Source organism: Eutrigla gurnardus, assembly GCF_963514095.1.
Source record: "Eutrigla gurnardus genome assembly, chromosome: 5".
NCBI lineage: Eukaryota > Metazoa > Chordata > Actinopteri > Perciformes > Triglidae > Eutrigla > Eutrigla gurnardus.
The window spans coordinates 11,929,666-11,953,560 of record NC_139919.1 but is presented as its reverse complement, the minus strand read 5'-3'; the positions used below and the strand labels follow the sequence as shown (position 1 = coordinate 11,953,560).

The following is a 23,895-nucleotide window of genomic DNA, read 5'->3' as shown; positions in this document are numbered from 1 at the left end:
GAAGTCTCACAAAAATCCTTCTAATCGTCCATTTTTTAGACTTCATTAATGCTCTGTTGTGCATATGTATCTGTCAGGCAGCTAACTCCTAGTTAACTTTTGACTTGATCTTGGCATCATCTGAATGTTGTGTATTTAAATTTTGCCAACTCTCGTATTCTTGTCGGATTGGAATCTGTTGTGGCTTTTAGGATATTTCATGTTTCCACTTGAAATGTAATGTTAAAGGTGTGCCTTATGGACATTCATGCTATTAATATTGGTCATTTGTATGTAGTAGGTTTTACATAGGTGAGTAAAGGCCTTAAGTTGTCTAATGCCATGAGGATTTAGAGAATATGAATGAAAATACTGATTCTGTTCTCGCCAAACAGGCAGATTCATGCAGTGTAAAATAGTCTATCAGTCACCGAGGTGATACTAGCAAGTTTAGAAATAAACAGGATGTGCAACCCTCTTGATGTGGTTACACAGTGAAAACATTTGAGACCCATCTATAAAGAGGTGCTGTGCAGGAGGATGTGTAATATCTACTTCATTCTTGTAAATCGTGGCTGGATTACAAATTCCATGAGCCACCTGGGCGGCTTTTTAGTTCTGACATCTTGTATGTGAAATCCAGTGTTCAATATTTCAATAAAACAAGTGACATCAGAATACCCATGACTCCCAAGAAAGTGACATAAAGGGCTCGAAATAGGATTTTCCGTGATGTGGTTGATGAGCAAAGAATTTGGAAAGATCCCATTTGACAGAAGAAGCAGGAACTTACCATGGTATTAATTAGTGCTCAGTGTTTTTGGGGAGGTAACTGTCTCCACTCCTGGTGCCACCTTTTACATATGTTTTCTATACTGATAGTTAGGGTTATCAAAAATACTCAGGAAATAATAGACACTAAAAATTAGTACTATATTTGATACTTACTTGCAAATGTATCAATACTTTTGCCGCTGACACAGAACTTCACCAGCAACGCTGCTGGTGAAGTTCTGTGTCAGCGGCAGCTCCACACCTCCGTTTCTAGCAGCTGAAAGCTAGTTTACGTTTTTAAGCCAGAGCTGACCTAATGGTGTTTTTCCATTACATAGTCACGGCACGGCACAGCCGATTTTGGGTGTTTTTCCATTACAACTAGTACCTCCATAGTATCTCCTCGACGTGGGTGGGGTCGTCATACCACGGCTGCGAAACTGCCGTGACGTCATTTACGTGCGACGCATGCACAAAACCGGGAAGAAAACAATAACACCATCACCCACAATGGAGGACACCGAGGCGATCGTGTATTTGCTGCTCGCTCTGTGGCTTGTTGTCACACACAGAGCTTAAGAAGAGAGCCAGAGAAGAATCCAGGCGGCGTATGACGGGTTACGTGTTGTCGCAGAGCAGCCAGTTTTAAAAATGCCGGGGTTGAGTTGTGTTTACAGTCTGGTCGGACGTCGCACTTATGACGCTTCCAGTGACGACACTCGTTGGCCAATCCGTGTAAGGCAGTCGGCTGACGTCACGTTTTAGTGGAGCTTCGGCCCCCTTGGAACCAGGGCCGAGGCGTTACAAAAAAAGTACCCTAAGCCCAACCCTAGTGGAAATGAAAAAAAAAACGCGCCGTGCCGTGCCGTGCCATGCCGTGCCGTGCCGTGACTATGGAAAAGCCCTATAACACAGGTAATCCTGCTGCTGGAGGGCCTTCAAGACCAGATTTAGTTGGAAAATTCACAATGCAAAAGTGCCGTTTGGAAGTATTTAGCTAACGAGCAGGGAAAAGGCTAACGATGTAAACGAGCTGATATGCTAACAATGCTAACGTGCTGGCGACTTGGAGTAGCACAACAAAGTGTCATGAAGTGTCATAAAGACAGACCCTCCTGTCTGTATGAGGACCTCAGTAAAGTCTTAGTAGAGCCAGTAAAGCTCCCTTTTTAACATTACATTTTTAACCCTTAGGTAATCTTAAAGGAAATTTGTGTAGTTGGGTGTGCATTTATTGCGATAACTTTGGGTGTGATTGTTCCCTAGTGATAAAAATCAGTTTTTGAATGAATTTTGCTATTTTTTAAAAATATTGATCCAGTGTTTGCGTGTGCGTGTGTGTGTGTGCGTGTGCATTTGTGTGTGTGTGTGTGTGTGACATGAGAATGACAGGGAGAGAGTGCTATGCGGCGATTAATGAACGGCATTGAATTTTGACCGTGTGAGATGTTTTTTGTTACACTGGTACTGTTGAGGCCAGAATTTGTAAAATAGACTACCATTAAAACCACGTTTTATGACGTTTTGTGACCCTACAAATCTTGTAGTTAACACTACCAAAGTAACGTTTTAGTTCAATCTGACATTACACAAAAAGTAATAATGCACCAAAGTCAATCTTCTCAACTATTATTCAGATGGGTCAGCCGGTAATATTATTAATAATCAAAGTCAAATTTGTTTTTAGAATAGGGCATTTTAGTGAAAAAAAAAAAAAACGGTAATGGTATATGATCCAAACTGTCATCTAAAGGGTTAATATTTAATTGTGATTAATTAAATCATGATATAAATTAAACAATAACCTTTTCATGAAAACAATGGGAAAAAATTGGAAAAAGATTGATCTTTCATAATGTTATTGCAGTTTAAAGTTAAAAATACAAATCTTGTAGTTAACAGTACCAACGTAATTTTTTTTTTTTTTACAGGGCATAAGGGTAAAACCGTTGTCATTAAGCTAGCGTCTAGCGGCTATTGCTAATAATATACAGTAACAGTCCTGCCCCATTATCGTTAAGAGACATTAATTTAACAGAATAACACAATAACGTGTCTGAAAAGTCTTTCTTAATACCCTACAGATATGTTACTGTTTTATTTTTGCACTACATCAGACAACTTTGTGTTTGTATTATTCTAATAATTAAAAATGTTTTGCCTCTTTTTGATGACTTGCCGTGACAAACCTGTAAAATAAACATACCTGCAAACTAGTCACCTTTCAGTAAAATTTGACGTTTTTAACCAAAACTAAGTAATTTATATGAATCTTGTGGATCCGAAGGGTTCTTTTTGGGGGGGGGGGGGGGGGCGTACCACTAGCCCCTTTTACACAGACCACAGTAATGCCGGAAAGGAGAGGCAGGGCGAACTGGAACGTTTAGATAAAACTTTGTTTGCATAACGCTGTCTGCGTTTAGATAGCACTCCGGCTTTGCGGAAGGAGTGAGACGTCCCACAGCATCGGCCGTGTGACGTTTTCTGTAAGTGTCGGACATCTGATTAGCTCGATGCATCAAAACAACTACGAAAGGTGAACTTTTGCTCATCTCGCATATTTACACAACTCTTCAACCGCAAGCGAAGTTGCTGTGCATCATAAACATGTCGATGCGTACAACGGCGGACTCGTATGAATAACTACCAGCGTGTTATCATCTTCGGGTCTGTGCTTTGAGCTCGTTAAATCCGTTTGTGGCGTGTCGCCCTGGTAACACATCTTCACTACGTGACCACCTCCGTTGCCGCCTCTGGCTTGTTGAGGCCAAATGGTTGAACAAATGAGTTGTTTTTGCTCAGCAGCCACAACTCCCCACTAGACCAGTTTGAAGTTAATTTTAAGTTTTATACACTCGAGGCGCTCTAAAACCATTTGAAAACTGGTGTTAATAAATGTGTCTTTTTTTACCTGAAGAAAATGTTGTCTTTTCCTTTTATTTTATTCTTTTAGTACACCAGAATGCTTAATTTACATGTTAATATAAATCACAAAATAGGGCTGAGGGAGGGATGCCCCCAGATCCCCCTACAATGGTTTAGTTTGTCACCTTTTTCAACCCTCATTAGTTTGCAGGTATGCATAAAACAATCTATAGATTGAACAAAATTGTGTCTTCTGAACAGTGTTTCTCACAGGATTTTTGGAGACTATGGTGGGGGGGTTGGTGATCCTCTAGGGGGGTCTGGGGGCATGCCCACCCCGGGAGAAGATTTTGAATACATTTCATTTTAATGCATCAATTTAGTGAATTTTGAGAAACCAAATGACGCATGAATTACTGACCAATTCCTTACAAACTGCTGGTACTGATACAAATGTTAAGCATTCAAGAAAAGATGAAAACAAAAATGACTAAAATACAGTGCTGAGCCTTTAAACTATTAGTTTATTACAGGGTTCCCTAATTAGTTTTCACTGAGGGCCAAATTATGTCCAGGTTGCCAAGTCGAGGGCTAAATTTTTTCATTGGACCACTAAACATTGTTTTACGTGCAAATGTAGGGGGGTTTAGCTCAGGAGGTAGAGCGGGTTGGCTGGCAACTGCAAGATGGCCGGTTTCGATCCCCGGCTCCTCCTAGCTGAGTGCCTGGTGTCCCTGAGCAAGACACCTCACCCCAATTGCTCCTGACGAGCTGGCTGTCGCCCTGCGTGGTTGACTCCGCCGTCGGTGTGTGAATGTGTGTATTAATGGGTGAATGTCAGTCATTCCTGTAAAGCACTTTGGATAAAAGCGCTATATAAATGAGGACCATTTACAAATGTTGTTATTGTTGCTGCTATTATTAGAAGTAATATTATTGTAATGATTAGTACTACCAGTGGTAGTTGGTTGTAGAGGCAGATATAGTAGAAAAGTAATGTAAAGTAGTAAAAAAATGCACACTTGAAAGAAAATGAGTCCAATATCAACGATTTCTTTGAATGCCCTTGGCGAATATTTTGATCAACAAAATATGACCATTTTGATCAACAACAAAAAATAACAGCACTACTAATACTACTAATGATTTTTGTTTGCAGCGTCTTGCTTTTGTCTTGCAATTTGCAGACGCTCCCTGCGCGCTCGCCCGGCTGCCGGCTTCACATAGAGATCAATGTTCTCCGTTCAGCTCAGAGGACGGCTTATTTTTGGTCCTTGTAGCTCGTAGTCTATGATATAACGGTGGGACAGAGGCATCATTTGTGTTTGAAAAACGTTTCACTTCAGAATTATTGATCCCGGAAGTTTGAATCTGTGAATATATTTCCAACTTTACCGAACTCTTTATTTCACCTTATGGCAGGTTATTGCAGTGTCACTGGGTCCGCACGGGCCGGACACGGTCTGATTTGGCCCGCGGGCCGCTTATTGGGGATGGCTGGTTTATTATGACTATTATTATTATTAATACTGTTAAATATAATATAATACATGCCGCTAGGATTTCCCTTTTATAATAAGCGCTGCTGCCCTCCTGTTTAGGCCGATCATTAGAGCCGCTAGTTAAGTCCATTTGCCTTGATAAAATAATTTTGGGCGAACATTGAGACATTGGCAGTGTGCCATAGTCTCGCCAATGTGTGGGAAACACTGCTTCTGAAGATGGGGCAACATTGGGAAAATTGGATTGCATCACTGCTCCATTGAGGCTGATCAGTGCATAAGATTTTCAGGGATGCAAACTTGTCACCTTTCGGCGAAATTCGCCGTTTTTGTTCCGAAAAAGGTCATTTGTGTGATTCATGGAGATCTGCAATAAAAATATTTCGGGGGGGGCGTCCAAGTAATCGGCGAACGCAAGCTGTCATAAATATTTATTCCAAGCTTGTTCGTTTGGCCAACCCGTGTAATCATGTCATCTTCGGGTCTGTAGCTGCCTTGATGCCGTACTAGACAGGAGTGACGTTGGTACGCTTCAAAAACGTCATGGTACAGACACACCAACTCCGGCAGCGACGCAACGGACCGTCGAACGCACCGGCGAGTGGGCAGTTCTGTGTTCAAGTTGGATCAATTGGATAGACGTCCTGCGAAGTGGGCGGGACTTGAGTTTTGCTCTGCCGTTTCCAACATGGCGGCCGGGCCACAAACGATCTCATTCTACAGTTAAACTACACGCTAAAGCATGTTTCTGAAAACATTTGAGGCGGGAAATGTGTAGTGCAGTAACAGAATCTGGATTCATATTTGATCAACACTGCCTAGTTTGATAGTTTGAACGAAGTTTCTGGAGCCGGCGGCATTGCGTTGGACGGACGGCATTTGCATAAAGTTCAATCCATCGAACTTTATGCAAATTCACGTACGGCGACAGGGCCGCCAATTCGACGTGCCGTATCCATCATGCGGAGCTCCTGCTCTACATAGACAATGAATGGGATCCGTTGACTTGACGTCTGCTGCCGGAGTTGGTGTGTCTGTACCATCAGGCTTTCTAACGTAGGCTAACGTGCTAATGTCAGACAGTTCGCTGACATACGCATCGCAAATCACAACCATTTTTGCTGGTTACAATAACGGTGTTATCGGATAGTACAGTGTCTATTTCTCAGGAACCTTTGAAAAATCTAAGCGAGAAAACAACGTTAAATGTACCTACCATACCTTCACATTAAAAAAAAAAACCTAAAATAAATAATGGAAAATCAACGGAGCAAAGGCTTACTCTGATATCGATGTAATGTTAGCGAATGAGGGGTGAGAAGCCCCCTACCTATATATATATATATATATATATATATATATATATATATATATATATATATATATATATATATATATATATATATATATATATATATATATGTGTATATAAACAAAAAGTAACCATTAAGGCGGCAGATCATAAAACGCTTGTGAATAGTTTCATATATCCTAAGGATCAAATGGTTTGTGTTGGAACCCCCTGTTAAGCACTGATATCCGGTGCAGTGAAATCCTGGTGTTTGCTAATGCAGCAATACTTTTCAACAACTAAAATGGAAATAAATGGCTACGTCTGCAACAAATTAAAGGTGATAATGATTATGGACACAGCATGGGTAATTCAGATTATATTTAAGAGTGGAGATTAGGGGCTTAAAGGGGGCAAATATTAAATCCAATTGATGTTTTTTTAATTAACATTTTCATTTTATGTCTTGGCTATTATGCTGTTGTACTATGACACCAAAAATGACTAACTTGCTAACATTGGCAAACATTAAAGGGGAACTACCTTTTGGCACAAATGGCTAAACTGTGACTACATAATCAATTTTGTTCCTAGAATAATTTTACAATGAATGAATCACTGACTTGATTTTCCATAAAACTTCTTATGGACAGCTTGACTAGTTTAGTTCCCCTTAACATTGAGGAAATTCAGCCTCCTACAGAGGCCATACACCTATTCCTCTCCCACATTACTTGCATCACTGCAAGAGAGAAAATGTCATCTTGGGGGCAAGATGAATAAATGACAAGAAAATGTGACATTCATGACGATTCATAACGGCAGCGGTGTAAATTAGCGACAGTCGCTGCACTTTTTCAATAAAAATTGAGTAGATTTGCGCAGGCAGTGGACCAACGACAGGGATCCTATTGACTCGGATCGTCTGGCTTGTCCATCTGAGCCAAATCGTTTCATAGCCTAAGCTACTGTAAGCTGTTTTATTGAGTTTCCTTTCATGCTCTCAGTGAATTTGAGTTCCCTTTAGTAAACAGTTATGCAGTGCAAATGTCTAAGGCTTTTATTGTGAAAGGTGCTGCCTTTGTAAAAATTGAGCGTTATCAAAGTTTGTCGTTTTGGTTCAGAGAGCCTCTGTCATAGAATATATTGTACCTACAATGTGATTGGTTGATGCTTTTATTTGTGGTTTGAAAGGCCAGAAAAATCCACCTCTTTCTGAATACAACAGCAGATTTTTTTTTGGTGTGTGAAAGTACTAATCACAAATCGTTAGAGTAGCTTAACATTTTATTAAATTATACCTCAGATCGAAAGAACAAACATATAAAATATTATAAATATATAAATAGACATTCAGAGCTAATAAGCTTACATCAAATGCATCATCGTTGGAAATTGAGAACTTTTAAATACATTTCACAGCAGATTCTCATAGAAATTATAAAGGAAAAAAATAGACATTTATATATAATAAATATGCATACATTCAAAAATAATACATACATTCAGTATGAGTAGTTGCCTCATCTCCACATTGCAATGACATGGTTATAAATGTAAATATTTTAGAGCAGTGTCCAGAATCACAGCATCATTAATATACCCGAGATCACTCTACTTCACATGTGCAGATGTTGCTAGTTTTACAAAAAAAATACCGAAAACGCGAGCATGTATTCTTGCAAAATCTGTCTGCTTTACAATCTATGGTTCTCAGACGATTCACTTTTTACAAGCTGAAGTAAAGATACCGCATTCTCCAGAAACTCTTTGAAGGGAGTTTGAAGCCATCTCTCACAGGCACATTCAGTGGAGTTTGTCAATGCCTGTCAAAGACAATAAGGGAGTTCAGCCCATTTGAGGCAAAAAATTGGCACTTGATTATGCAACACAGTGGTGAGAAATACTTACATAGCCCATATCCGTTCGGTTTTCGATCTGAAGGTCCAAGACTTCGAGAGCCAGGTTTATGTATCCAGCCGGGTCTTCACATTCCGTTTTGGCTGTTCCGATAAGTTCTCTTTTAACACAGTCCAGTGCCGTGGTAATGCATTGACTCTGTGTGTGAAAAACAGAGGTGGTCTAGCTTAATTTTCCTGCTCTGACTGAGGCATGCTTGTTGCTGCGCGCAGAGAAGTCACACAGAAGCTGTCACAGCTGTGTGAAGTAGCAGCACCTGCCAAGCTCATTTCCTGTACTAGAGGACCTTTACATGTGGTTTCGAAAAGCTCTTCTAAACCCTGACACTTGAGCAACTTGGATGATGGGGACTACCCAGAATTCATCACCATCATAATCACCGTATTTGGCACAGTACATACATATACTACATTTCATTATTAATTGTGAAGTCTCTTGGAATGCATCATTATATTTTGAAGACCTGTAAAACTAAAATTTTACAATATAAAATATACCCTTACCTCCACACTCGTCGGAGCAAAGAATGTTGACTCTGATTCCTGTATGGACAGAAGAAAACATTGGACTGTATTAGCAACTGGTAGAAACTAAGCAAACTGAGCAGCCGAAATAGATTTGGCTTAAAGTAACTCACACATGTAACATGTTTCAGAATAAAGTTCGCACTGAAGTCGTTCACAATGGGTTGTGATTCGGTTTGAAGATAACCAGAGAGAGTTATCCAAAAGGCAATCCTAATGAAGTTCTCCATGTTCAGCCTGAAGGCTTGTCAGTGTGAAAAGCAAATTGTCGAGTGGAGGTGTTGTGTTGCTCGACTTACCCCCTGTGTAATTTATATAGCTGTAGGGTGGAAAGGGTGGGCTGAATTATTTGTGTGTCGCCTAATGCATACAGCGTTGTTTTTTCCTTTAGATGACTCTTGGAACTTTTTTTTCTTACAATGCTACTACAACATGGTAAAATCCCTCAAGTCACCAATTGAAGCACACCATTTAAACTCTTATGAAAGTAGGTTGGCCTTCGCTGGTTTGTGGTACACAGGGTTTTTCATTCTTTCTCTGTGTGCTCTGTTCGGACTTGTTTGTCATTAACAAACACTTGCTATTTCTTTTATAACATTTCTGAACATCTTTACTATCCATCTTTAAGTGATTCACTATTAAATAAGGCACAGTTCACCGAAGGAAAAACATGTTAAATTATGTTAACGTCATAACATGCAGAGATAATGACTGAATGCTGAGTTTGTTCCAAAATTGTGTTTTTTTTTTTTTTGTGTGTGATCTTCAGTTTATCTGTTTTGCAAGCAAGCTAAGTCTAATTTAAACTGGCAATAAACATGTTTTTGCAATGACTTGTCATTATAAAATAACTGTTGATTGCACAATGTAATGGCTATAGAATAATGACACCATCAGTGTTTAGATTGCTTCCCTAAAACCCTTGCTTTCACTATGCAGTTCTATCTGCCATCAGGTACAATCTACAGGAAAAATGAATGTATTAATCAAACTTTATTTGTTTCATATAAGATCATCCAGTGTAGTTCAAAGTGCTAAAAAGTATGACGGAACAAGTTCGGCTATTGAGACGATAACACAAAGCAATTTAGCAAGTTAACAATTCAACAATGTGAGACCAATGCACACAAGACAATAAAAATGTTAAACATGTAATAAAATAGAATTAAAAGCTGTAATAACAGTAATGGTAGTAACAGTGTGAAATAAAAACAAGATTTATAAAATAAAAAAACACAAAATACATTAATAAAATGATATAAAAAATAAAAGCATATTAGCGAAAAGCTGATTCACCAAATGTTTTAGCCCACTACTCTGGTACCAGTGTCACCAATGTCCACCTTTGTCTCTCCATTTACAGCACGAAGCTGTGGAAGACAAACTGCAGTGTGTCCTGTGCAGTGTTGTCAACTCTCGCTAGCTCCAAAGGTAAAAAAAAATAGTCGCCAGAAAGCATAGTGGTTGTGTCGGTTGCAGCATCAGACAGTGAGTGCCTGCGTGCAACATTAAAGGAAAGGAAGAGAGGCCGTGCTGTCGTCAGAATAGGGAATTCATTACAATATCATATATTGAATACATTTTTGTTAGTAGAAGGCTCTGAGGAAAACTGAAAGCACTCCAGTTGTCTTTGTGAAAGTAATGCCAACATTAATACTGCTTGGAGGGGGTTTGAAAAGTGGTCTATTGCCATTCAAATGCATGTATCATTTTTCAGATTAAAAGTTAGGAGAGAGAGAGAGGAAATCAAGAAAAGACGATTTATTTATATATATATAAATATAAAGATATGAAGTCTAGAAAATTACCGTAACCAAATAATTCAAATACACATCTATTGAATTCTGGGCTTATGTGGGCTACACCTGCTTTGGCTTTGTTCAAACTGGCCCTAAAGGTGATTCATCATGATGTGATCAGTGGATAACATTCGCTGAACGCACCACAATCAGTGGATAATATTCACCACAGTTTCCTTTAACGTGGAGGTATGAAAACCTTTTAGTGCCCATAGGGGAATTTTCACAGTGAGACTCATAAAAACAGCATCAATTATTGAACATCTTTGTATAGCCGATATGTATTTGCAATAAAACATACAAATCTCAAGCTTAGGTTGACATTAAAAAGAAAAAATGTTATAATCTAGTACTATAAGCGTATTATTTATTATTTGTCAAAGTGCAATTCAAATGAGTGTGTGTAATGGATCGAGGCACGTAGAGGACGCGGGGTACACGGGAGACATGTCTCCCGCATTTTTTACAACCGCTCAATTCATTTGTTAAATGTCGTTTTTCTGAGCTGTCCTTAAATGCACCATGAAAACCATAGTACAGATCGCGTCACACAATTGAGACGTGCGCTGGCAGCACTGTTATTGAAATAATGTTCAGTAAACCAGCCAGTAAGCGGCAAAAAGACTTGCACTCTTTATTCAAAACCAACTGTGTTAGTTGCCTGTTAATGTTAGCTTAATCATATCAAATTAATTCGATGCCAATATAGCAGTTAACACTAGAATCGGCAACGGGCTCCCCCTTTTTAAAATACACGTAACTGTTGCTGTAATACAACCCCTACATTTCTAAGTTCCTGATTTTACCTTATTTTACTTAATGCTAGGAATAGACCCATTTGTTAATTTCTGCTCAGAATGTGTGCTCACTATTGCTTTGCACATTTTCCAAAATAATCTTTATTGCTACAATAGAAAGAACAGGGATGAGAAGGTGGAGAAGAAGGCACTGACAGTCATGCAGGGGAATTTGGGGATTCATAGGTGAGGAGAGATAATTATTCGCTGAGAAAATATATCTATAGTATAAGAGTGACTTAGAGATTAACTCCCACAGCTATTTCACAACTGCTATTTTCAATTCTATACAAAACATTTACTTTTTCTTTTGCAATATTTTTGTATCTGTATTATTGCAATAGACAGAGCAGGGAAAGAGCAGCTCCATGGGGTCAGGACAGGGAACAGGCAGCAGCGTTGACCATCAGCCCAAGACTTCACAGCTGAGGAGAGATTATAACTGGCTAAAGAAATGTCTATAGGATAAGAGTGACTTCTCTTCTTATTTCTAATCTAAAATTGTGTGGTTCTGATTGGTTGTTTCTGAGACAGCTACTTTAACTGTCCGCAGAGGTCATCCTTCGCCACAATATTGTAATGTAACATAGTTATATCAGAATATGATACTTGTGTTCAGTGTTATGTCACTTTTCTGTCCCCCTCACTTCCGAAATCATCGCTACGCCCCTGAACGAATCATCTCTTTTGTGACGCAACTATCAGTCATAGCTGCTTGTCAACTTTCCACTTTTCATTTCCACATGGTCCCTTTTAAAGGGAGCTGTCAAATGCTCGTGGAGCGTGTGAACTCTGATCACCGCTGATCAAATGCAAGTCAAGATGCTGTTACTGCATTGCCTATTTCTAGTGTCAGATGTTTTCAGAAAAGTGTTTTCGTGTACTGTTTAGCTGCAATGAGTTTGCTGCGCCTCAGCATAGCGGTCGGGTCACAAATTCTTATTTTACTGCTAGATAGTTGACGGAAAAAAGGAAGAACCAGATGTTTTCACATATCGCCTGCCCCATGTATGCTGTCCAGATATGACAGTTGATGCAAATAATAAGAAAGTATTTTTTTTTTTAAGTTAACAACTGAAACCTAAGTTCAGCAGTTATAATTGTGTCCTTGTTTATGATCTATAAATCATGATATAAATTGGAATGCGTTTGATTTTCTGATCAGTACGATTTCTCATTGTGAGTTAAAGGCCCACCAAAGCTGCATTTTATCAGCTGATATATTTACTGGGATGACTTGCACAGTTGTTGCTGTAAGTGATAAAGGATGCAGCCTTGTGGAGCCTTTTATGTTCACGATGACTGTTCCCTGCACAGTGTTGCAACCCGACTGGTTTTGGAGAGCATATAATTGGGATAGGAAATGAGGTGGAATGCGACAACTGGACAGGTTCTGGTCAGGTGTTTAATTAACCAAGGAGAGCGGGCTTGCACCAGGAGCTATAACAGAGGCTGTACAGGTGCTGACAAATAACCAATACACAAAATGAAGTGGAATAAATGACAGTTACTTAGCTCTTGGCTCAAAAATATGCTAAAGAACAAAAGGAGGATTGTTAGAGGTTATTTGAAATGCAGCTGGAGTTGATTGAAGACTTCCGATTGGTAGGTTCGATCAAATCACAGCCACACCAATCACGGACGCCAGCGAACAGCAACCAGGAAGTAGGCCGCCTCGGCTTCAGAAGGACCAATCCTCGACAGGGAATAATACAGCTGGATTTGCATAACCGGCAGAATCACTAATGGAAACAACACAATTAATACACGCTAAATGGCAGCCAGCGGCGGCCGTAACACATAGATAATACATTTGGAAAGATGTCATTGATGCAACTGAGAGCACCCAGAGGAATGTGTGTGGGTTTCTGATAACGCCACAATACAATAAATATAATTTGGGTGTAAAAATACGAAACCATTTTGAGGGTCTCCCGTTCATTCGCCATGGAGCAGATCCAGACTTTATACTTGATGACATCACAAGTTTGAGACTCATGCTGCATTCATGCTACGAGTGACACGGCAACAGCGTTGCATGCTACAAGTTAAAGTTGAGCCGGTCACGACATTTGCTGGCGCATCAACCAATCATATGTTTGTTTCAGTCGGTTCTGTTCTATAAAAACCCCCAACATAACTAGGTCAATGAGCGCTAGAGCAACACTTCAACAGCAACCCGCGGACAATGTAGCAGGCCACGCTTGGCTCTTATGTCGCTTTTGTAGTGTGAACACTGTTACTTCTCTGAGAGCAGCTCACGTTGACATATAGTGATTGAACTTTCCCAGGCCATGGAAATAACGTTGGAATTCCTTATTTAGGTGGTGTCCCACTTTTTAAGTGTTCAAAAAGACAACGGGGGATTTTTTTTTTCGGGGTAGTTTCCAAGGCATGAAATGGGATGAGGTAGTGTCATAATTGTAGAGTTTATTTGCTTTTAGAAGTAATTAACTGAAGTTAATTGTTTTTCAGGTTTTCGATTAGGTGATTCTTAAGACAATTTGCATGACCTCAGAATTATTTCTGTTGATGCTCAGCAGAGTTTGATGAATACGAGCTGTTCGGTGCTGTTGTCACTCGTCATCCCATAAGAACTAGCGGCTTTCACGGTAAGAGCAGGTTAACCTCATCTCGACAGTAGTGACACATTAGCACAACATCCTTATTCAAGCTGGGTCTAATCATAGAAGTGGATGAAGTCTGCTATTTTAATGGATTATCCACAAGACAAGGAAAGTTGTGTGTTTGTATTGACAGAGAAAGTGACGGTGACCAATTCCCTGGCTCCAATATTTGATGTTGGTCGTTTTTAGAGATAGATGAAGATAAACAAATCCAGACAAGGCAAATCAAACAAGCAAAATCATGAATTGCAGTTAAAATTGTTCACATTTTATTGGCATAAATTATTATTATTACATATCTTGTACATAGATGTGGTACATCAGTTGCATAATAAATAAATATATAAATTACTTGAGAACTTTTTGGAGTGTTTCTAAACCATTACTTCACGGTGAGTCAGATTATTAGTGCAGTGTTAAATATTAAATAATGATAAAGTAAAGGAAACATCTGTAGCATCACTTCCTAGGACGTGCGTTCAGAAGTTCCACGAAAGTTTTGGCGTCGTTGACGAAGTTCTCAAACTGGGTTCCCTTGGTTTCCAACTTGCACTCGGAAGAGTCTGCCTGTGTCTGAGGAGAGGCGACTGCTTTAGTATTGGATCATGCATCTTGAGCGAGGAAATCAAATCATTTGAAGGCAATACTTACAAGGTGCAATCCGTCCAAAGCCTCCAGAGTGTTGCCAATCCGTTGCTGGGCATCTTTGCAGTGCTGCCTGGCGTGATTGAAGCCTTCCTTGACGTGCTTCAGGATTGCGTTAAGGCAGGTTTCCTAACAAAGACACAGCAATCCTTTTGGTCACACTATGTCCAGTGATCAAAACCAACAAAATCATGAACGTAAAAAAAAAAAGGTTGAATCAGATTCTACAGACGTTCCCAATAATGTTAAAAGCTGATTGCAACTGTTGGTTTATTGTCCGATATATTAGAGTTCGCAACCATCTTCTGTCATCTACTGGTGCTAGTCTGAGTAAGTAGGAAGTCATTCTGTTTGACTTAATCAAATGCAAAAATATTTATTTTTAGTAATTTTAAGAAAATGATCTTTACCCCCCTAACATGAGGCAAGTCTCAAAAGAAAACAGTGTGTGGCTATGTAAACACAGTTGTGGTGCTCTCCACTCAGCAAAAGTAGCATTAAAGTCCTGAATGAGAAGTTAAACCTGATGTACAATGATTTCTTACCGTCACATTTGTTGACTTGAAAGTCACGTTTACCTACAAGAAAGATTTGGAGAAAAAGAAGAGCAGTTTTACTATTTACGTTTCAGTAGTAGCACTTGCTGATCCTTGTCAGTTTTCAATATTCCTAGAAAAAAGATATGATCATGAAATAACTTACACAGTTGACATCTTGGAGTAAATAACAGAAGCCCATGTCGCTCTGTCCAACGCAGACGGGCTTTGCTTGAAGAAAGCCAATGAGAAGAAGCATCCACAGGGCATGTCTGAAACACTGATCCATATTGAACTTTTGAAAAGCTTGATTGCAGTTGAAGTGAAGTTGTTCAGAAGCTCTGTTCACCAGTGGTTTGTGGTGTCGTTTTGAGCAGTTTGCTTATTTATAGCACGCAAAATGAGTAGGATGATGAGGTATGCTGTAGGCTGTCAAACTTTTCCTATTGATCATGTAGTATCTTTCCCTTGTCAACTGCATGGTGAAATCCCAACTCTAAAAGGGTGGGCACAGAGTGCCATCTTCTGATGGTGATTTCTGAAAACTGTTTTTTTTTTAATAGTTTAATAGTTAAAAGTAGTCCAATCGCACATAAGCATGGGTTTATTTTGTATTTGTTTCAGTGACCTACTTTATTGAATGGTGCTTTACACAGTCTATATCAGTGACAAAGTGAGCATAAGTGGAGATGGAATAGGTTTCCTTCCCTTTCTTCAGAGAAATGTGTCGATATTTTATTTATTTTTTTGTTCAAAGTGAAGTGCAGCTTGCAAGACCACACGCTTATCGTGCATGCATGTCTTTTTGACTTTGGGTTTAAACTTTAAACTCCGACACACATTTGAAAGGAACATTTAAGACTGATCTCATACTAAAATGCAATTCAATCTCAAAAAATATAATGCATATATGTTACCATACTTTCAAATGGTCTAGGCCAGTAATGCATGTTTGAGGAATTATTAGTGTTGATACATTTTTTCATCTCAGTAAGGATAGTAATGTTTCTAAGTACAGAAAGGGAGTAGTAAGTAAGTAAAGATGGACAGGAGCATGAGTGACTGCCAGCAGAGATGAGAGCGTGATTACACGTCACTCACTCTCACTCTTGAGGGTTTCTCTGACACCTACGACCGTGCGGGGATTCCCCACAACTATCCCAGGTGACAGAGCGATGAACCTCAGCTTACTTGGTTTCAGTTTTTAAGGTTTCTCCAGGAGTCACCAAAAACAATTAATGTGACAGGATTTTGACGTGAGTGAAGAGGGTGGGGAAATTTCTATCCATGAAATGTGTCTCTATGTAGGGGCATCCCAGCTGTTTCCATGTCTAACTGAAGCTCTTGCCCACTCCTTGATATTAAGATGCAAGTGTCTACTTTGGTGACGGGTCAAAGGTAAACTTAAATGTACAACACCCTCGACATTCTTATCATGTCCAACGTGAGATTATTTCTAATCTTTTTAGTTAAACTGAGATTATCACAAGCCAAACCAGAATCCACTCATTATACTTATTCAAATCAAAATTGACCCAGTGCAGATTTCCTGTTTGTCTGTACCTTCATGTGCAGTGAGATTCTGTGTTGCGGTTTTGCTTGAACCACAACCTTCAGAATGTTGAAGCTGCAGCTTGTTTGCTCTCGCACTATAAAATATCTTCAGTACGGTATCTTTATTCAGTAGAAACATTTTATTACTATCGTTGATGTTACTTTGTTCCTGTTCCTCCTACATTCTGTTTTCTAATTGTTGCAGTAGGCCAAGAACCAGCTGATCTTATCAACAGATGTCCCACAGCATCTTAATGTTTCAGTGACGCAGATCGTCTGGTATAGAGGCAGAGATAGGGCTGAAGTCACCACCTTTGTGTCTGGCTCCTGTTCCTTGGTTAAAGCTCATGGGCTTTATTATTTGTTTCATAAATGTTATAATCAATTAATGAATTAACTTTATTGAACACCTTTCATGCACAGCATTCAGCACAAAGCATTACAAGCCATACACATACTCAAGGAAGAAGGGACGTGATTGTTGCTGTTATTTGAAATTCCAGGGATATCGTAAAAGATTACGAAGAGACAGCTACTAATTATTGGCATGTTAAAAAGATATGTTTAGAGTTGTCGTTAAAAACTGTCAAGTCTAAGATTTAAAGGCAGTGTTCCATATTTTACTGCTGCTGTGGAGGATCTTACGGTTTGTAGAGGATCATAAACCGATAAGTATAAAAAGGCCAATTAGAGCCTTTAAAAACAAAGTGAAAGACTTTTAAAGCCATCCTAAAAGATACTGGGGGGAAAACAGGAGTTTTTGTATCATTTAATTCTTCGTTAAAAGCCTGGCAGCAGCATTCTGAATGCTCTGTGGTCCTTTTCACACCTGCCATTAACATGCGTCTTGGTTGATCCGATCCCAAGCATACAGCTCTTAGTAGATCAGCTCGACTGACTCACTTGTGATCGGATCTTATGTCCTGCTCCATATACAAATAAACACGTAGCCCACGTCATTCCCATTTGCAAAGGCCCAATGCGCTGTTAATTTTAACCATTTTGTTTTGAAAGATTTAATTTATAGTTAGGTATATACTGAGGTATTTGCCACTGAAAGGCTAACGACAACCTTTTTTACCGTGTTAACTACTCAATGCAGGAGTTAAGGTTATGGAGCAAACACCTTGAAATATTTATAGAAAATGCGCTGCAGCTCCAGAATAAATGTCCTATAAAGTCGAGCAGAAACAGCATTTCATCTATCTTCTGTACTGTGACGTGTTTCCAAGTGAAACGAGATCGGCAGGCAGGAAATATGGATTTGATCATTCAAAAGAATAGCACACCACCTTCGCCAGCTCTGTGCAGAACTGAAGTTGCAGATTGATTGATTGATAGATGAATTTCATGATGTTATTGGTTTGAAATTGGTTGGAGCTTCCATCATATATTTTTATTTCAGGAAGAATATATAAATACAGTTTTTTCTACATATACTGGAATATACTGTTAAATATGCTTGAACAGTTTGTTTTTCTCAAAATTGGTGGGAAAAAAGTTGTGATATTTTAGTCAAAATCACTTTTTTTATGGGTTCAATGTATGTTGAATTGTGGTTAATTTTCTCGTCAGATAATAACCCAACCTCTATGCAATATCTTCAAAGGAGAAACAGACATTACGCAGTCAGTTCCAGCTTTGCACCTCTTGGTGACAAGTCATTGAGGAACTATTTCTGCATTTAAATAGTTCATAGTAGCCATTCATGAATCATAAAAGATTTAGTTGTTTTATTTCCTATGATGCTTTGTGTGGGGGTGGTGTCATTTACCTACTAACCAGAAACTGCAGACCACTTAGGTGGTGGCTTTCCTGGGTGTGTTGAATTTGAGTCATATCTAACTTACTATCAAAAGTCTATTTTGTCCCTTTTTTTTTTCAAGTTTACTGCATGGTACCCATGAGCTTGCGTCGTTAATGGAGAGGGGGCATTGTTCTTTGTTTTAGTCAAAGGGAACTTTTTGGATAAAGTCAACATTGTAGATTTTCCACTTTTTTTACATGTTTCCATCTCATTTAGCAGCAGGTCGGTTAGAACAGGAGACTGGGCACTCAGTAGCACGTGGTTTGAGAGTAGTGGATTAGAGCTTCAGTCATCTTTGTACCCCTAAATGTACTCTAATTTGTTATTTAATGTTCAATGTGAGCGAATGACATGTTGAGCTCACTGGCAGGTTTTCTTCAACAAACCCTGAGTTTCTCCCTATCTATCTCCTCCCTTGCTGATCCTGAACCAGCTGTGTAAAACTGAAATGTCCTTTCCTTGTCAAGCCATCCATATGGAAGCCAAAGTGATTTGAGTTCCCTCACGTAGTAGTGCTTTCATTCCCTAATGGTTACTTAGTACAACTGTACTTTATTCCTCACAATCTGTCACTTAACAACATTTCATATCGCGGATATAATCTCCGACCAGACCAGAGCAGATTCTGTTGGGGGTTAAAGCTACTTCAAGTTGACATAGCCACTGATATTTACTTTGTTTAATATGTGAAATAGGATTTAAACCATCTGCCTTAGACTACCTGTTTGCACAATAGTCTTGTGCTTGATTTTCAGCTGCAGCCACGTTCTTTTGGTGGCCGTGGGATTAAACCTATATGAAAAAGAATTTCATCAGATCCCATTACTTTTAAAAGTGAGATGTGAACCCTGGTCACTTCAGCATTGCTAACCATTACACCATAGTGACTCGCTAAAAATATGACGAGCAAAATGTTATCAACCATTAAACCAATTGATTATTTCAGTCGGTCTTGTGCATTGACTCTTACATTAATTTCTTCCCACGCCAAATGTCTCTCCGTTGCTGCACCTACGTTGCTCCGCTTTCGGAGGATGTGCTTTCTGAGGGCGTGAAAGTAGGCCCTTGTTTCTCCCCGGGTGACATGGTGATTCGTAGTACCGGAGCTCCATTGATGGCTTTTTATAGCCAGGCCCACGTGTAACTCATAGTTAACTTATTAGGAGTTGATTGAACTAATTCAGAACAGCTTTTGTGGAACCGAAAACCTTTTTTTCTTGAGGATGAGAAAGTTAACAGATTGTTTTTGTACAGATTCATAATCAAAGATTTAGATAATTTGAGTACATACTATGTATGTTTTGTAAAAATGGTTGTCCTGTCATGATCAGATGACAAAAGTCCCATAAAAGACACTGACGCAGACGTAGACGCCTCATATTCACCTCAGCTGAACTGAAACTGGAAATATATTTAAACAAACTGTGGACGCTGTCCCCCATCACTTGTGTTGAAATCACTTTAGGAAGGGAACTCCTTAGGGCCAGTATGGACTCGCCACTCAGTGTGTTTAAACAATCTTTTTATGAGTGTTAGTTACTGTAGATGGAGGCTAGATTGTCCAAACCTGTAAAGATATGTAAGATATGGTGTCTGTGGTGACTGACAGACATTTCTTCAATCTTGTTATTTGAGGGTTTCAGCTTACAATCATTTCACATTTTGTAGTGGCCACTGTGGAAAACCCCTCAGCCCGACTACAACCAACCACACACACCAAGAGGCTTTTGCAAAGAAGAGACTTTCACGGTATCTTCATGAAGGTGTTCTCCAGGTACACAGCTGTTTGGCTGTGCACTCGTACTCATCCGTACTGCAGCTGCTTGCTTTCATAACAGTGTGGTTTCAGCTGGAAAGAAGGCAATTCCACACTGCATTGTAGAAGTTTGCTAGTAAACAAACTCAAAGCAAAACAAGTTTTGGAGTACATCAGTATTATTTTTAGAGCGACAGTACAGTCAGAGTTTAAACAAAACACACTAACAGTCCACTAAAGATATTAGTAGATAGTTGTAACATAACTGTGTTGTGTGGAGTTTAATCCCAGCAAATGTTGTGACACTCGTGTGATCATGCATTCCAGTAAACCTTTGTTTGCCATGTTGGTATGCAGGCAGTTATACTAATCGTGGCATCTTTAACACAGAGGCCCCTTGCAGAGTCTGTGATATTGGAAGTTATCACATAAGGCTAAGTAATAAATAATCTGGAAACTATAATAATCGTTATAGTTGCCATTCATTTCTATGCAGTTTTAGGGGAGAAACAGGTGCACTTGCATTTCATCTCTCGATGTGCCTCCAAAAGATCATGTCAATAGATATGGAAAAGGTAAAAACAGCTAGTCTGGTTTTCACCATACTAAGGTCAATCTTTTAAGATTGAACATTAGTCTGGGGAAGCTGCGCTTTGTTTCTACTGCTCAAGAGGCGGGATCAATGGGCATCGTTCAAATGACTCCGTACGCAATTGGATAGTCCTACAACCAATCAGAGCAACTTTCCGGACAACAACTGCTGCTTCGCGTCGCTTATGTTTCGTCATCGTCACGTCACCGGCCAATAGCGTGCCAGGAGAGAATGGCCGTTTCTGATTGGAGCCAAAGATTCTGGCAATGTAACAGCGAAAGTAAGCCTGAGGGTGTCCAGCCTAAACTGCCGAGCGAAATCCAAATTTCCCGGAAGTTTCAGGCAGGGTTCACCCAGCCTAAAAAACAGCCCCATTAGTGACACCTTTTAATGACAGCAGATGTAACATCAGCAAGATGTATGTGGGTAAAGGGAGTCGTCTTCCAATCAGAAGCTTCCCGACTCCTCCGGTCCACATGGCTGAGTGTCCCTGAGTAAGATCCCCAACTTGGCCCTGAAGGCTGTTTCATGGGTGTGTGTGATGCGGACGGGCAGGTGGAAACCTGCCTCTGTCATCAGTGTGTGAATGGGTGAATGTCAACATGTAAACTATCTGCAAACTATCTGTAATCTAAACAAGTACTATATGAATGCAGTTCTATTTACTATCAAAAAATCAACCAGTTTTTCTACTCGCATCACAGGAGGAAAAAATATATTAATTTACACTCAAGCATTTCGTCATGAGATCAATAAAGAAATTAAGCCTTTGTGATGGTTAGATTGAGCCAAATAAGAAAGCGTCAACATTGTTCTTGATGTTCTTTACACCTTTCTGCCACTGCTGCTTCGAATTTGGCACAAAGGTTTTCATGGTTCCATCGATAATCACAAGTCATCCAGAAGCAGCAAAGCAGCCCTAGACTAGACTGTCTGTATGATTCTCTTATTGTGGAATGCTCCAGATATAACGGGACTCATGTCTTCCAAGAAGTCCCACCTTTGACTCATCATTCCCTAGAATGTTATCCCAAAGTTCTTGGGCGTCATCGAGATGTTTTTTGACAATGCATTCACCGATGTCTTCTTACTCCCATGTGAGTGCTGACGCGTGTGTGCAAAATAATTGGTTCTTGTGTTTTTTTCGATTCTACAGTTGTACAATACTGTATATTATTTATTTATTTATATTATGTTGTGGTGACCCACAATGGGGAAAGTAGAGCGATTGGGATCGGTGCCTTTTAAGAGCGAGGATTGATGTGTGATGGTTTCCGTTTTTTTTCTGCCAGATGTTTGCATGTGGCTGGAAAGTTGTACATTTGTTTATGGAGAAGTAAACTGACTCGACTCACCTTTGTCTCGTATTTGCAACACCTCCAATATATTTGTATAATGTATCATCTTGTTCCATTTTTATTTTCATGATTTTACAGAGCATATGGCCTTTAAAAAAAACAGTAAGTAATTTAGTCATTTTTGTTTTAGTGTTATTTTATATCCACCACTGACACTACAGAATAAGCCCGTTTACTATTCACCTTTTGCAGCAGTCAGCTTCCTCAACTTCAGAGCGACTGACGTTTCTCTTACTATTAGAGTCCGGTTGTCCACCGTATTAGATTTTCATTTCTGAATTCTTTACTTCTCAACTTTTCCTGCAGTTTCATGCCTCTTTCATGGGTTTACATATGCTCATTAAGAAGAACTGGCTTTCAATTTATGAAGACGTGGGAATCATCAAGACACAAACATTTCTGAACATGAATCCAACTTAGTTTTTTCTTCAGAACACATTTAAGAAAAAACTTAGTGAATGATGGTCTATAAAAAGACTAGCACAGCAGATATTTAATGACCTTTGATGTAAATGACGAGTTGTGACCCATCAAAACCAAACTGTCAGCTGCATTTCCTCTTTGTTAAAGGATACTTCACGCACAAAATAAACCATTTGGATATCAATTTCTCATCCCATGTTACTTTGGACTCTTACAGAAAAATGAGGCCGTCTTTAACAAGGGTTACAATACTTCCACATAAACAGTCTCATGCTTGCACAGCAGCGCTACTCGTCCGTGTGAGACCGAAACGATTTCAATAATAGGGAGCACTTGATTGGATAAATGAGACTTGGATTGCACGAGTTGTGTGAGAGTTTCTAAACAGACGTCTTTATATAATTTTGCTGTGAAACTTCATTTATTAAATTTCATCAAGACTTTTCTCCGTTTCATTGGAGGCCATCAAGAACATTTGCTTCAAGAATTCATGGTAATGCATCAGCTTTATCAAGTGGGTTAAGTCAACACAGGTTCCCGTCTTGCAAAAATCTTTGTTCACAGGTGTGAATAACATCTCGGTAAAGGTTGAGTTTGTTTGTGTTGCTGAAATCCCCCTCGTCATCTGGGAAATCTGCAGCAGTGGCGTTGGTCGCGAGGTCACCTGCTTGTATGTTTGCACCTGTCATTGTGAGAGTTGTCAGAGGTATTTGGACTGCTCTGTTGCTGCATACTGCTGCTTGTTGAAGTGGGTTTTTTTTTGTGGTAGTTAGCCTGCCACAGAATTGAACCATGTCTGCACACATTGTAAATCCATCTGGTTTTAATGTTCAAAGATGGTGGAGCTCAATATGCATGGACAAATTTCATATTGATATGCCCAAATACAATTTCATCCCCTCAAGTGACACAAGCTTGATTTCATGTTTTATTTATTACATAAACAATAATACCTAATGGGAATACAGTACAGCACAAAAACAACAACCCAGAACACATGTTTAACAGTATGAACTATTCACCTCTTCATCACATAGCACTACTTGCTTGGCTTCAACATGGTTCCCTCTGGTGGTGGCAGAGGGTAATTGTCAGTATTGTTAATCAATGTTTGTAGGGAATTTCTTTACTACTGTCAATTTATTT

At 39.4% G+C, this 23,895-nt stretch overlaps 1 protein-coding gene across 1 annotated transcript in view; it reads left to right on the top strand.

Annotated features, from left to right (window-relative positions):
• bbs12 (Bardet-Biedl syndrome 12) overlaps positions 1-23,895 on the top strand; it is a 43,576-nt gene that overhangs the window by 535 nt on the left and 19,146 nt on the right. The gene's annotated exons all lie outside the window — the stretch shown is intronic.